The sequence below is a fragment of the Cottoperca gobio genome, chromosome 13 (genome assembly GCF_900634415.1).
Source record: "Cottoperca gobio chromosome 13, fCotGob3.1, whole genome shotgun sequence".
NCBI lineage: Eukaryota > Metazoa > Chordata > Actinopteri > Perciformes > Bovichtidae > Cottoperca > Cottoperca gobio.
This window is the reverse complement of record NC_041367.1, coordinates 20,830,464-20,845,463: the sequence shown is the minus strand read 5'-3', so window position 1 is coordinate 20,845,463 and position 15,000 is coordinate 20,830,464. Positions and strand designations below refer to the sequence as shown.

Here is a 15,000-nt window from a genome sequence, read left to right as displayed (position 1 = left end):
AATATTGATTCATAAAATCCAGGGATAGATCTTTTAACAATATGCCTATTCCAGTGCATGTGTGAAGCTTTAACGCGACTAGTGAACCTCCCATGACTCTAATAATGCTGGGAGCTGCTATACTGAAGGCAGCAGCGGCACCAGATACCAGCCCGCTGTGACTGCTGGGCTGGTCTTGTTCTGGCTGAGCTCAAGTCTCCTCTGACTTCTCTCCTCCCCCGGCAGGCTGCTCTCCTTGCTGCGCTGCCCCCGGGAAGACGAGACGAATATCCGGGTTGTTTTCTAGTTTCTGCCACTTTGGATTTAGTAACTAACTAACGTAATGTCACACGGACTACAGCCCCGGTTAACATCAGCGCTCAGTAAACACAGATGATCAGCTCCACGTGAAGATTATAAGACAGCAGATGTTTTCTGACCGGCTCTCACAGTTTCAGCAGTTTGGTCGATTTTTGTGTATTCTTGTCCACTGACTGGCTGACAGGCTTTACACAGTAAATGCAATCCATTTTCACACAGTAGTAGGTGAGCATCTAAGCGTGGCGCAACATTTTCCAAGTTGTTGTCATCATCCACTGCTTTGAGTTCAGTTCTCAATATTACCATTAAAATGTTTAATATTGCACCAAGGTAGAGGGTTCACTGTACAAATTAAAGCGCTAGTTATCTGAGAATCTCTTTCATATCCAAGCAGTATTGATATTGTAACTGAAATATCCATCTCTGATCAAGCACTGCGAAGGGAAGGTGCCTGTTCAGTGAGTGTGAGCCCCGAGTGAGTCGCACAGAACGATTCAGTGAACAAATCTTTTTAATGAACGGATTCTAGAGATGAACAGCACGGCTTTGCCCATCATTAACACATGGAGGCAACCGCACAACGGCTCTACTTTCCATAAGGTCTTTTTACTTTCAAACCACAAACAAACCACCACAAAGTCTGATTGGAACCGGACCCACCTTTTAGGGTCTGGTTGTTTAGTCCGCATCAGAGCTCGATTGACACCTTTCACCTCAGCCTAAACAAATTCAACCAAACACATCATTGTTTGTTTGACCTGTACTCAATGCACAATGTTTGTCAAATAGTTTCCTTTCTTGTCTCAAGCAAGAGTTAATCAATTTGTTTTTTATCAACATGACAGGAAACTTTAGCTCAACTTGACCACATCATATTCTGTATAAGTCCAACTCATTCCTCTCTGCTGATCTGGTCGGAGCTCAGTCAGAGCATTTATACAGCGCTTTTGCAATCACTCAAAACATGTCAGCATTCACCCAATTACACACATTCATACAGAGTCAGAGGCTACAGTACATACAGAGTGCTCCTCAGTAATGATAATTATTCACAAACACACACCGTTAGCCATCAGTAGCAATTTGGGGTTCAGTATCTTGCCCTAGGACACCACAGGCCAAGGATCGAACCACTGACAGTCCGACCGGTGGACTCTGGCTCCTGAGGCACAGCTGCCCCAGAGTCAGATTCTCCTTTACATCTGCACCTCTGCAGGTTCAATCAAATATGACATCTGTATGAGTGTCTGTGTGTCTGTGTGTAAAGAAGACAGGTAAGAGGAAGCTTACACTCTCTCCCTGGGTCTCGGGCTCATTAAAACATATTGCTACTTGTCATTCAGGAACTATTAGAACTAAGCCTATGGGTCCAGACTCACACTGCTGTTAAAGAAACAGTAACGAGGGGACAGAGTTGCGGTGAATAATGGATACCTGGAGTGAGACGTGGAGCGAGGGAACATACTGATAAAGGGAGATTCTAATGTTTGGAGAAGTCTTCAGCATTTATTATGCAGCTTCTATAAAAAGGGTCATTACGTTGTAATTTGAGGGAATTTAAACAATAAAAGCCGAGATGTTTCTGATGCTACAGGAGCCTGAATACGTATTGACCCAAATTCAAAATGAAGAGTTATCACTTTAACAGCATGTGTCGATCAGTGAGGGGGGGGGGGGGGTCCTGAGAGTGGATTACAGGCCACAGCAGGCGCCACACAAGTAATATGAATATATAACTGGGTGATGGATGGAGAATTTGCAGTGCTTTGAAAGGGTGAGGAAACAGTGTGAGCAGATGGCAATTCTCTAATCATTTGATTAGAAGTGAGGCAATGCACTGCATACATATTACAAGGTTCAGTGTGTGGAAAATAATAACAGTTTATATAATAGAAATATGACCTTTTAAATACAGAAACATAGAGTAGCTGTAGGTCTGAAAGAACAACGGATTACTGACAATAATTAGTAATAAAGCTTGCAATAAGGTGCTCTTTAAATATGTAAACATAAAAACACCAAGGATGCCCTTACTTTGTCTTCTAATACTTTGTGACACTAATATGATGTTCATAAAAAAGCTGCAACACCCACATACCAAATCCTCGCAGGTAGTAGACAGAAGTCTGCACACTGCGCACTCCTCTGTAAAATACATTAGCATCAAATAAATGTGACATTTTTAGGCACAGTCTTTATCGCCTGAAATACTTGCACCTATTTCACAGGTGTGAGCAATTCATTGCTTAATTTCTTCTCTTTTTCTAACCTTAAAAACAAGATTTAGACAACAAGAAGTAACTTGGTGCACTTTTGGAGAAATTGTAAGTTTTTTAATTGTCAATTATTTATTATGAGCATCCTCTTGAATTTAACATTTTCAATGAAAGAAAAGTTACAAAAATGTCAGTGTGTGCTGTCAATTGTAGTTTGTGTACTTGAGTCTCATTTAATCCTCATTACTCAATGTGTGAAGAAGAGTCTATTACCAGTACTGCTGCAAACCCCTGTTTCAAGAACCGTTCATATGTGGTTACATTCTACACCTCAAACCTCAACACACTGCACCTACAGTACAGTACTGAACCAGTGCAGTGTCATGAATACAGCAGAGCTCAGTTAACAGGGGAGGTGGAGAATGCGAGTGGTAAAAAAAAAATAGATTTAGGGACATACAATGGTTGGATACACGCCCTCTGCCTTAGAGCTCAGTCTAGTAGTCAGAAAATGGTTCTTATTTCCAGCACATTGCTGATTGTGCCCAACCAGAGTTAAGGTGCACTGTTACAGAAAGATGGGTGAGAGGAACAGCAGGTCATTTCTTGCACATACTGAGCAGCAGGGTTTGCTTTAGTGCCAGCACACTATTATGTCCTTACTGCCCTGAGGTGGCACTGTTTTAGCACCAGACCAGAGCAGTCAATTACCAGCTCACTACCACAGAGTAGAAGGAGCTCAATTTAAAGTGTTAAAGTGGTAACACATCCATTTTAAAAACCTGCTGCAAATTCATTATGAGCTCAGGCCACCAGAGCATTTCAATTCCCACATCCTCAACCATAAGGCAATGTACAAGATTGAGGCCGAGGTCCGCCCACCAGCTGTGATGTATGAGCCTGCTCAGTGTTAGGGGAGTCGGTGTGGAGCCGTAGTGATTGTAGCGCCAGATAAATCTTCACATGGTCCAGTGCTTACGTCTCTTATTATTTCGCTTCACTTCACCAAGCAGCTCATTTCATTTAGAAATTATATTTGTGATTAATAAGCTATTTATTAAATGTTCTTTTATGATTGCGTAAGAGAATTAAGTATTTATATCTGTATTCTGTTGAATTTGTCTCACCCCATGTATCATTGCATTCTGCTTATTCTCTGATAATAAGGTCAAACAAGTGGGGTAATACCCAAAATACATAAACAACAGGTGTTCATTTAGTTTTATTTGCATGTTTAGCATTTCAAAGAAAAAATGACGTGCCTGCCACAGCCTACTTTACTGAACTGATGCTTCCTGGTTCATTGTGCCAGTTTGTTTTCATCTTCGGCCGCATGAGCATTAATTCTGATATACAAATGCTGAATTTGACACAATATATTAAAAATACAGTCTATTAAAACATTTGAGACTGAAGCTCACTTTTCATTTGAAAGAAAGAAAGAAAGAAAATAACGTTAGAGAGAATTGACATTTGTGACCGTCTGCTTCCTGCCATCATTGGCTAACAACAGTACACACACTCAGGCAGGGTCCTAATTGAATTACAGTTGTGCTTGTTTTTTCCTGCTAGCTGCTCTAGATACATCCTATCAGACACTGCTGTCATGGATTCTCTCTGATGTCTGGTGTCCCAAAAACACTGAAGTGCCACGTGCGCCTGGAAAGTGCAAGATGAGTATAAAGTGAATATAGAGACAGAAATATCCTTGATATGAACACAAGCCACAGAGGATTGTAGGAGGAAGAAATGAGGAAGATTTACACTGACAGAATAAAAACATGGCCTGTACAGGAGCAACTGGCTATGTACATCTGTGCTTTTTATTTATTTATTATTCATTTGTCCTTTCTGCTCTTTCCTCGGCTCCTCACAATGAGATCAAATCAGGCACATTGAAGGAGCGTGTGCATTAGGCCAGCAGTAGTTTCTGGGTGTGGCCTTAGCTTACTAACATGCTTATCCAGAGTGGGGCATTTATGACATCTTTCTGACATCGACAACTCCCAAAAAACTGTCAAAACTGTCGATTGATCACAGAAGATACATCTTCTTTTCTTTTTACCAAATAAAGATCAATTCTGGTTAAAAAGGTCTCAAATACAACCAGTTAAGGGTTGTATGCAGCACCCAACTTGGCTCTGTGTGTGTGTTTACAAATGAGCCGCGATCTGATTGGACAAAAGCCAGCAAGCGAGTCTGAGTCAAGCCACCAGAGATCCTAACCCTAACCCAGAAGATCCAGGTAAAGCTCTCTTTATACATCCGTGGTCTGAGCTGGGATGCTGTTTGACAGCAGTAACAAGGCAACTGCTTTATTACTGCACCGCGCTAAAACTACAGATCAACGATTAGTCTAGAACAATGCACAGTGTCCACTAGTGTTTTTAATAGTTTACTACCCTAACCCAGAGTCAATACAATTATCATTTCCTTTTTCAGCCATTCACTGGTTCATTCAAACACTTAACACTAAATTCCCACCCTCCTACTGAGTGATGCTCACAAGTCAGTGTTTCCCCTACCATTGTCTTGGGGGGCGCTGGAGTTTTTTTAATTTCTTTTTTTATATTCACAACTCACTTTTCACATTGAACAGGTGCTCTTCTATTAAATAAACTATGCGCTTATGTTATTTATCAAATATATGTGCACGTTTCAGTGTCTACTGCGTTGCTTTGCGCATTCACATTCTCTCCATCGCTCCCAACACACACGCACACACACCTACAGTCAGAGCGGGGGAAAGGAGAGGAGAGAACTAAAGAAAATCCCCCGTCGCACGGACCTCATCCAGCCCAGACAGCACAGCCCACAAAGCAGTAAACCTAGGGGAAACACTGCAAGTTATAGCATCTTTACTACGTGCAACGCAAAGTCATTGCATCCTTGCTCATATTTTATTAAGAGGCTTCCTTCAGCTTAGAAATTAATTAAAATTCTCAACGTTTAGTGTCATGTTTGACTTGCAGGGTGATGAAAATAATCCATTTTATTGTGATAATGCATATTTCTATTTTATATATCTGGTTCACTGTTGAAATCATCAGTGAAACCACAACCCCAAGAAGACGAACACCTGCATATGTAACATTTGTAACGTCTGTTAATGTTTTATGTTCCAATACATTTTACAAGATGTGTCGTTAGAGTGAGACATTGGTGTTTCTGTGAGAGAGGGGTAAACCTCCCAGCAGCCCACCCACATGTCTCAACTTCATCACTAGGCATGGGACAATATGAAAATGTCATGTCACGATTATCCTGGACAAAATAATTGCGATTCACCATATTATCCAGATAATCATCAACATATGCTTAAAACTCTGAAAGGATAGTTTGTTTCACTTTCCAAAACAAGAACTGAAGACTGGATACACTGATAATGGCTGGAGATGCTTATAATTTGATTTACTGACCACAACAGTGACAGAATAAATCAGTTAACTTGCTCTCAAAACAGAATATTAAACGAGATTATCTCTCTCCGCTTGTCACAAGAAAACGTGCTTAATGAGGCTTTAATATTGTAACAGTTAGCATATTGTAAAGCTACGTGGGTCTGATGATTGAGTGTATCCAGAATGAGTGCAGAAACACACTGGTCACATATTGACTTTCATTTTGAAAAAACATTGATTTTCTGATACACGAGGCTGAGGTATGACTTACAGTAAGGATGGTGTGCATGTCTGTTAGAAGTATCATGTATCTTAATCAGCAAAGGGTGGGTTAGCATTGATTTAAATAATTCTCTTTGCACTCTACCCACTTTGTATTCAAAAATCTATTTAAAATCAGACAGCACATCGGAGGGTGGTTTGCATAAAGATGATATTATTATAAAAGAATGAACCAACCTGCCTGGGAAACAAGAGGGCGACTGTCCACATGCTGCAGACTCAGGAATCAGCATGGATTGTATTATTTCAATCACAATTTCAGTCTGGACCCCAGGTGTAAAACTCTGAGTCAGTAATGTGAGTGTGTTCTTATTGGCTTCACATATATACATGTATAAATATATGTACAGTATATATATATATATATATATATATATATATATACATACATATATATATATATATATATATATAATGAAAAGCTGCACAGCTTTGCAAAGATGGAAGCAGCTCCAGAGTGAAGGAATTGATTTAGCTCAGAATTGATCGGTGCAGCATGATGGAAAATGGTGTAATAAATACTTGGACTTATGTTTAGAGGTAATGAGAAGCCTCTATATCAACCCATAAAATTAGTCCCATCTGCAATCGTTATCTAAGAGCTTACCTATATTCCCTTCTCAATTATTGAGATTCTAGCAGTAGATTTACACCCATTTTTAATCATCTCTGCCACCCTACCTATCACCGGGCAGAGGATGCAAATTTCCTGACATATACAGTATACTGTAGATGAAATAATAATTTGTAACTTTGACTTTATTGTCCCAAAGGGGACATTTTTCTAGCAGCCAGGTAAATCACAGAACACAGAGAGACTAAGACACATGGACCTAGATACATAACACATGACCTCAGCGCTGGCTCGAAATGACCACCTTCACTGACTGATGGCAGCAGCTTCCTTTTGAATGAATCCATTATTTAAACCTTCATGCCAAGGCAGATGGCAGCGCTGAGATGAGTACGCTCGTTACTCAACTGACTGAAGGACAGAATGAGGAATAAAAGGATTGTCAAGCGTCACAAGGCGGACAGCAACAATACTGCAGGAAAAAAACGAAGTCAGAGAAAAAGCGGTAAAAAGAAAGCCGGATAAATAATTCTTAAGTCCTGTGTGAGACACAGTGATGGACAGATAGACAAAGGGAGAGACAGGGAGGGGTAAGAAGAACAAATAGCTGTAATAAATCTTTCAGCTTGTAACTGAGACACAATACACAGGCACTCTGGGGAAATGGCAAGTAACATTAGTGGGAGGGCGAGAAGAGAAAGGGAGATAGGAAAGAGAAAGAGAAGTAAATTAATTGAGAGTTAGTGAACAAGGGACTGAAGGACAGCTACAACACAATATATAGGAAATAGACTGTAGAGAAAAAGATTCATTTTGAGAGGAAACGCTGGGACTCGCCCTTCTATAGAGGAGACGACTAAAAACAATAACGTTAACGTAGCAGTGTTAAGATATGTGTACTCCACTACTACTGTCATGGCTACTATTCCTTACACAGTTATTACTTGCTATTACCGTTACTAAAACTATATTATATACTATATATAACTATTTCACTACCACTGGTTCTGGTGTGTTGGTCTACTACCAATGCAATCTGGTCTCATAAAAATGACCAGAAGGAAATTAATATTTTCCTGGATTACATTTGTTTTTAACGTATCACAAATACATTTCTAATCAAAGTCCGCTAAGGTCTGCGTCATGGGGAGGTTGGGCTGGATTGATGAGTCACACAAACACACGGCCAATGTTCAGGTCACGTGTGAAATAAAAGTCAACGTTTAATTATTTTATTTACGTTTGTAAACATCAGTAACGTGACAATCATATTTATTCAAAGTCAAACGATGATCCATTACAAAACCTAACAAAGTTTTGTTGCGTTTTTTGTTTTTTGTATTTTCCATTCACAACGTTAACCATGTGTTTTAAATTGCGACCGTAATCCGTGAGAAAATACATTTCCCTTGAAACGTTATTGAGAATGCAGTTCAGTTGTATGGGAACATAATTTGGTAGGAGACAGGGTTGGCGACGGACACTAGTAGTAGAACAGCTGCTCCTACTATAGCTAGAACAAGATGTACCGTCAGCCAGCACCTCTAGCACTAGTAGGCATGTACTGCACTGATGCACTAAGTACTGACTGAGCTACGCAGGCTACACTACTTTAGAACTTAGCACCCGTCAGTCTTACAGTATCCTGAGGAGCTACATAATTATTCCAATTTAAAACGTGATGAAATGTCTTATCAGAATATGGGTCTTAGTCTCCTGACGTAAGCAAACAATGTAAAAAACAAAACTTGGAGAATTGTTTTAAGTCTCGATTCTCCTTATTAAATTATTATTATATTTGATCAATTATTTAGTCTATGTCAGATCATTTAAAGTCCAAGGTGTTGTCTTAATTAAATGTTTATTTCTTACGAGCAACAGTTTAAAAACCAAAGATTACATGTACAACGACTGTAACACTACATAAATGTAAGAAGTTAAAAGTGAGTGAACATTTTACTTTGTTACTAAATAAATGACTAAAAAACAGAAATTGCAATTAATTTTCTGTTTACTTATTCATTGACTAATCGTTCAACAACTAATGTCTTTTGTAACTATGACCATTAGTAGTACTACTAATGCTCACTAGTAATACTACTAATGCTCACTAGTAGTTCTACTAATGCTCACTAGTAGTACTACGAATGCTCACTAGTAGTTCTACTAATGCTCACTAGTAATACTACTAATGCTCACTAGTAGTTCTACTAATGCTCACTAGTAGTACTACGAATGCTCACTAGTAGTTCTACTAATGCTCACTAGTAGAACTACTAATAAGCCCTTTAAGACGACACAAAAAGTAACTACGACAGTCTTTGACCATCTGTCCAAATATATTTAATCTTTCCTCCGTGTTTGTCTGTGTGTGTGTGTGTGTGTGTATGTGTGTGTGTGTGTGTGTGTGTGTGTGTGTGTGTGTGTGTGTGTGTGTGTGTGTGTGTGATTGTGTGTCAGGTATGTTTGTATAGTCCAGGTGGTCCCTCTTCTGGTGCCGTGCTCATCAGGATGTTGTACCTCCATGCACCGATCACCCTAACAAACAGGTCACAGCACACACACATGCAAACACACACATTCCGACAGCAGAACAAGCACACACATATCTGACAAGAAACACACACACTTGTGAGAAGTCCTTCTTCAGCAGATTTATCATGCATTCAAACTTCCCTCATCTAATCAGCATTTTTGCCTCAAACCTTTTAATATTGTACAGAGTTCTTCTGCATACAATCAAAACGGCTGAATGTGAATATTTTAGTTTATTTGAAGAAGGACAAAGAACAATAGCAACAAAAACAACGATCGATAGGAACAACATCATTCTACAATATGTTTTAAATCAACGCTTCCAGCCTCAGATTGAGATTTGGAGGTCTGGCCTTTATGTTAGAGCTTTTATCCAATCATATTTCAGCCATGATGTGTTGCCAGGGTCCAAGAAATCTGCCCTTAGGCCTTCAGAATCAACAGTGCGGGCGCCTGTCGCTTAAAGTGAACGGAAACAAAACTGTGGCGTTAACCAATCAGATTTCGAGTTGGGGACACCGGGGCCAGCTAGCAGGCGTACGATAATGTCAGCACGTCCACGTCTTTTGATTGGATACGCACTATTGAGAGGCAGAGCGATGCAGAGCTAGCAAACTTTGAACGATGCTAATTTGTGTTGATTTCTACAAGCTGGTTTTTTTCAACCCACAATGGCTGAAGAAGGAGAAGAGATCGATTTGGTCGCAGATATAATTACAACGCCATTTTCAAGACAAACTTTTCAAGAAAAGATAGACATCGTGAGAAGAGAACGCTAGCGAGCCTATCACAGCCAGGAAAAGGGTTTGTCCGCCACGTTCAAATCACTAACTACGAGCGGTACCCCTGGCTCACAGCCTCCGAGAGGCACTGCAGATTGTACTGCTGGGAATGCTATCTACAACTAAATGTTTCGTAAATATTAATATAACTCTGTTGTTAGGGTGATGCAACGCCCGGTTATACTGCGTTTCTGTCTAAATGTATAGTTTATAGAGCCATGGCATCATAATGATGGTATTAAGAGGTGGAATAATTCAGGTAGGACTGTGTAGGACATCACTGAAGGCCTAGGTGTGATATGCACGGCCCGCCACTGGGTGGAAGTAGCTATAGACATACAGTAGATGTAGCTGGGGATGGAAAAAAACTAAATTGGATGACGGGAATGGAAAATTAAAAACAAGATTGTACGGTCGCGCCCGATCAGCTATTTAGTTCTTCAGGGTTTCATATTCTTGGGGCCCAAAGTGCATTCTTAGTAGAGTCCCTGTCCGGCTGAGCTATTTCACGCCCCACAGCCACACGTGGAGCGAAAATAACATACTGATGCAACTCTTTGGGATTTATTTATTTGGACCTACAGTATTGGCACATTTCAAGCCATTGTTTGAGATGCTCCGATTGTTTCCGTTATTTTACACGCATTTTTTGCAATAATTGTGTATACAGTAGGTTTCATGCATGGCCACAGCACCAACATCTGTGCACTGCTCAGAGCTGTTCCTGGGGCCTTGGCTCAGACAGCTTGGACATTCTGTTTGGGCCATGTTAGAAAGCCAAACCACCAAATGCTAACGTTGGTGTGATAACTTGCTGTACAGGCTTCTACGAGATAGAATGCCATTTAAACTCAAACTTGATTATTTACTTTGGGAATGATAATGAAATACATCTGACTTCCTGCTGAGGTAATTGAATTGTATTTTGAAGTTGATTGCTAGTGAGGACTTCCAATATGGCCACCAGTGGGTGAGTAATACACTCCACAGGGTTTTATGAATTATTGGCACAAATACTTCTGAGTCAGAGCTGAACACAGATTCACAGATTCCTGCACCCTGATGTGGCACTCGGATGTGTTGCAGCATTGAGCAACAGAAGCTGCATCTATTTTTTACCTCTATAATTGGTATGTAGACAGCAGCCTCCGTGGTGTATTATCTCCTCAGCCGGATGGCGTTAGAGACACACGTCTGCATATTGCCACAGCAACAGCACTGGGGAGGTTGTGGCATGATGCAACACATGTTATCCAAAGTCACAAAGGTGGTGTGATATGGATATCCAGTCAGCTAGCTTATTGAAGCAAGTGGAAGAGGCTGCCGACTGGAAGCAGGTTGGTGAGAAGCAAACATGGGATTAATGTTGTTTTCTCAGGATTAGGTTCCTGCTGATCAGAGTGCACCGACTCCGCTTGTTATGGAAAGAGGGTTACATCTGCACACTGTTGTGGTGTACTTCATTTGAATAATATAGTGTGCATCACGCACAAAGCATTTCTGTAAGTAGTTTATTGTAGTTTTTTTAAAAGCCAGATAGATCATATATAAAGGGATGTTGCACTGCACCAAGACACTGTGGGAGAGGTGTGGGTCCGTGATAACACAATCTCAAAGGCAAATATAAAAGATGACTTCAGTTTTGCAACCTTTATCAGGTAAAGTATCAAATAATTTTTGCCCCTGAGAGGGTGTTGGGCCTTTCCTTTAACGTATCACCATTATTACCTCTCCACTCTAGAGAAAAGACAATCATGGAAGACGTAGGTACAAGATTTAAGGAGGCCCGCCTGTACTGCTACAGCAAAGCTTGACAACATTCATACACATTGTTAATCACAGACTGTCACAGGCTGCACCTACGCAGCTCTAGCTCTCACTCTACCAGCAGATGATTAGAAGCTTTTGATTCAATATGCAAGAAGTTCAATTTAGTGCGTCAGGGTGAGTCAGACGGTGTCAGGGAGAATGTCATTGAGAAGAGAGAGCTGTCACCTTAAAACACTTTCATGTTTTTCTACACTTCATAGCGCTCAGTGGAGTATTGCTCCACATGGAAACCACACCAAATAGCAAAGAAGTTAGATAAAACATTAAGTGGATTACCAAGGCTCTTGAACTTGAAACTTTAACTATGGTAAACGACCTACGCATTGCAGCCCACACCGGACTTCATCAAAGAACCGAAGAGCAATGACTCACTGTAATAACCGGAGCAGCGCTGCAGACTCCTGCAGAGTGCACAGCCAACACCACCTGTAAAGAGATGTGATACAATCTTCCTTAACAAATAGACAGAGTTAATACAGATATACAGATTACTATGGACTGCTCGCATTGTGGGGACTTCAATACACAACTATTATGAAAGACCTTCAATGTACTTCAATTCAGAGTTCAAAGATGTTGGCTCGCTTACTAAACTCACCAGGTTTAAAGTGAGCTCGTGATGGACACTTTTGTTCCACATTACAATGTAAAGTTGCTGTTTATAGTAAGTTCTTGTATAAACAGCATAGAAAGAAAATATCAATACTGGACAATGTTAGTTTGAAATTGGGACACACATTTGTGGTGGCTGACGGGGTGGAGAGCATCCGGCTGAATACTGTAGTCTGCACTTATGTTTGGATGGATCACTTCCTGTGGGCGGAGAGGATTACGAGCCCCGGGAGAAACCAGAACTTCATTTTGGCAAATTGGAGTCGACAGAATCTCAATCACAGGTGACTGGACACTCAAGTGCCGTCTTCTTTTGTGGAATCGACGGGAAACCAACACTTGTTAAACAAGTTTAAAACAAAAAATAAATTCCAATAAATATGCGTCTACAAACAAAGACCCCGTGCCAGACAGATGGCTGCTCCTTCAGTTTCAGACAATCTGCTGACATCCGGCAACTGCACTGCTTGATAATCAAGAGGCAGAATAATTAACATAGGTCATTATTGAGCCTTTAAACTCAGTGCTGTTAAGTCTTTAATCCCATTGCCTGATGGCACATTGAGAAACAGTGTGTATGTGTGTTATGAGTGAGAGTATGTAAATGTGTGTGCTCCAGTACGTACATACTCTGGGTTGTGTGTGTTACCAGCTGGGCATCCTGGTCTTTGACAACAGTTACCCAGCAGCTAACGAGACACTCCCAGCAACACAGCATAGGATCGAAAACACACACACACACACACACACACACACACACACACACACACACACACACACACACACACACACACACAGAGTACAATACAGAACACTGAAATGACTCATTTTCAGAGCGTTTATCACGGTCTGGGCCCAATTGCATAAATTACCTTAAATTTCAAAGTTTTGCTCAAGTTTTTCCCTTATGCAAAATATTAGCCCAGAGGCTGATTTAGGAGTGTTGCATAAAGCCAGGTAGTGTTCAGCCTCTCACGATATTCACTATCATAATACAGCACATGTGCATTTCAGTTACCATGGCTACGCTTTACTAACAACGTCATCATTTAATGTTATTTGACAGCATTACTGTCAGTGTTAGCGTCTCCACAATGGACAACAAAGATAATACTAAGATAATAATAAAGCCAAACGGGACAGGGACAGATGAAAATGTCGTTTTTCTCAAAGTACATTTGACCATAACAACTACATACAACCAGAAGATGCAGCAAGAAGTAGGCTTACCTGGCAACATCAATGCAATCTTTGTGAAGTGAGCCGTAGATTAAGTTATTAAGAAATGTGAAAATATTAGTGGCACTAAGAAAGGAAAAAGCCAAACATCAGAAAAACTTTTTTTTATACTACTGAGCGCTGGGTTTGAAAGTGGAGCCACATTTTTAAATCAGTTGCCGCATGTCAATAATGCTGCAAGCACAGCAGTGTTGTCTCCCGTTGAGATGCCACTGAAAACTCAAGCAGCAGCTTTTTGAAAAGGCTTACAGAAGGGACACAGACGACCGATTAATACCATTATATAAGAAGCTACAGTATACTCTGCAACAGGAAATGAAGCTTCGATTTTAAAGAATGTCCTCACCAGGATAAAACTGCAACTGAAATGATTTGCTTCTCAAAGCTGAGATCACACTCAGAAATGATGGCAAACATTTGTGGTATGGACAAAAAATACAAGATCCTTAAAAGTTTCTTTGGTGTCTTTGATTAAAACAAATGGGTTGCCTTCTCAACACTATCACGTTTCCTTACTACATCCAGGCTTCTTGCCGGACACTAGTGGTGTAAATCAAGTTTCATCACGATACGATATTATATTGATTCTTCTTCAATTTTGTTACTGGACTCTTCCATTCTATTCTAGTTAATAAAAAGAAGAAAATAAAAATGGTGGTGCTGGTTAGCAGCTTGTCACTAAAAGGAGAATAGCTGGTCTAACTTAAAGTGATCTCTCTCTCTCTCTCTCTCTCTCTCTCTCTCTCTCTCTCTCTCTCTCTCTCTCTCTCTCTCTCTCTCTCTCTCTCTCTCTAGCACTGCTCGCTAATGGAGCTAACACCGTTCGCTAACGCCGATATAGCTCAATGTTTTCACTTTGCATTGATAATATTGGATCATTGAGGGCCACATTTATTTTCTCTCTATCATCTCTCCTCCTTGGGGTCCTATAAGTTCCTCCCCCTCAATCCATCACCTCTCCTCCTCTGCCTTCACTCATCTCCTCTCCATCTCCATCCCTCCCCCTCTCCTCACAGTGAAGCTTTTACAAGTGATCCGCTGCTGATAAAGCAGAGCATTGTGAGCCAACCAACTTAGCTGCTGAGCGCTAAGAATAATTGGAGTGATACAAAAATAACCAGAGGCCTTTACTGCAGAGTGAATGTAGAGATGGATGCATGGATGGGAGGATGATACTGCAGAATGGAGTGATACGTGCAGAATAAGCAGAGAGAGGAAAATAACTTGTC

General features: G+C 40.6%; 1 protein-coding gene across 4 annotated transcripts in view; it reads right to left on the bottom strand.

Annotated features, from left to right (window-relative positions):
- The window catches only part of slc8a2b (solute carrier family 8 member 2b), a 155,686-nt gene that overhangs the window by 107,799 nt on the left and 32,887 nt on the right, over positions 1 to 15,000 (bottom strand). Inside the window, exon 1 of one of the 4 annotated variants that reach the window (XM_029445861.1) lies at positions 12,237 to 12,253. The exons of the other annotated variants lie outside the window; for them this stretch is intronic. The gene's annotated coding sequence lies outside the window, so the exon portion shown is untranslated. Of the gene's footprint in view, positions 1 to 12,236; positions 12,254 to 15,000 lie in introns of those variants that run through there. 4 annotated transcript variants of the gene reach the window in all.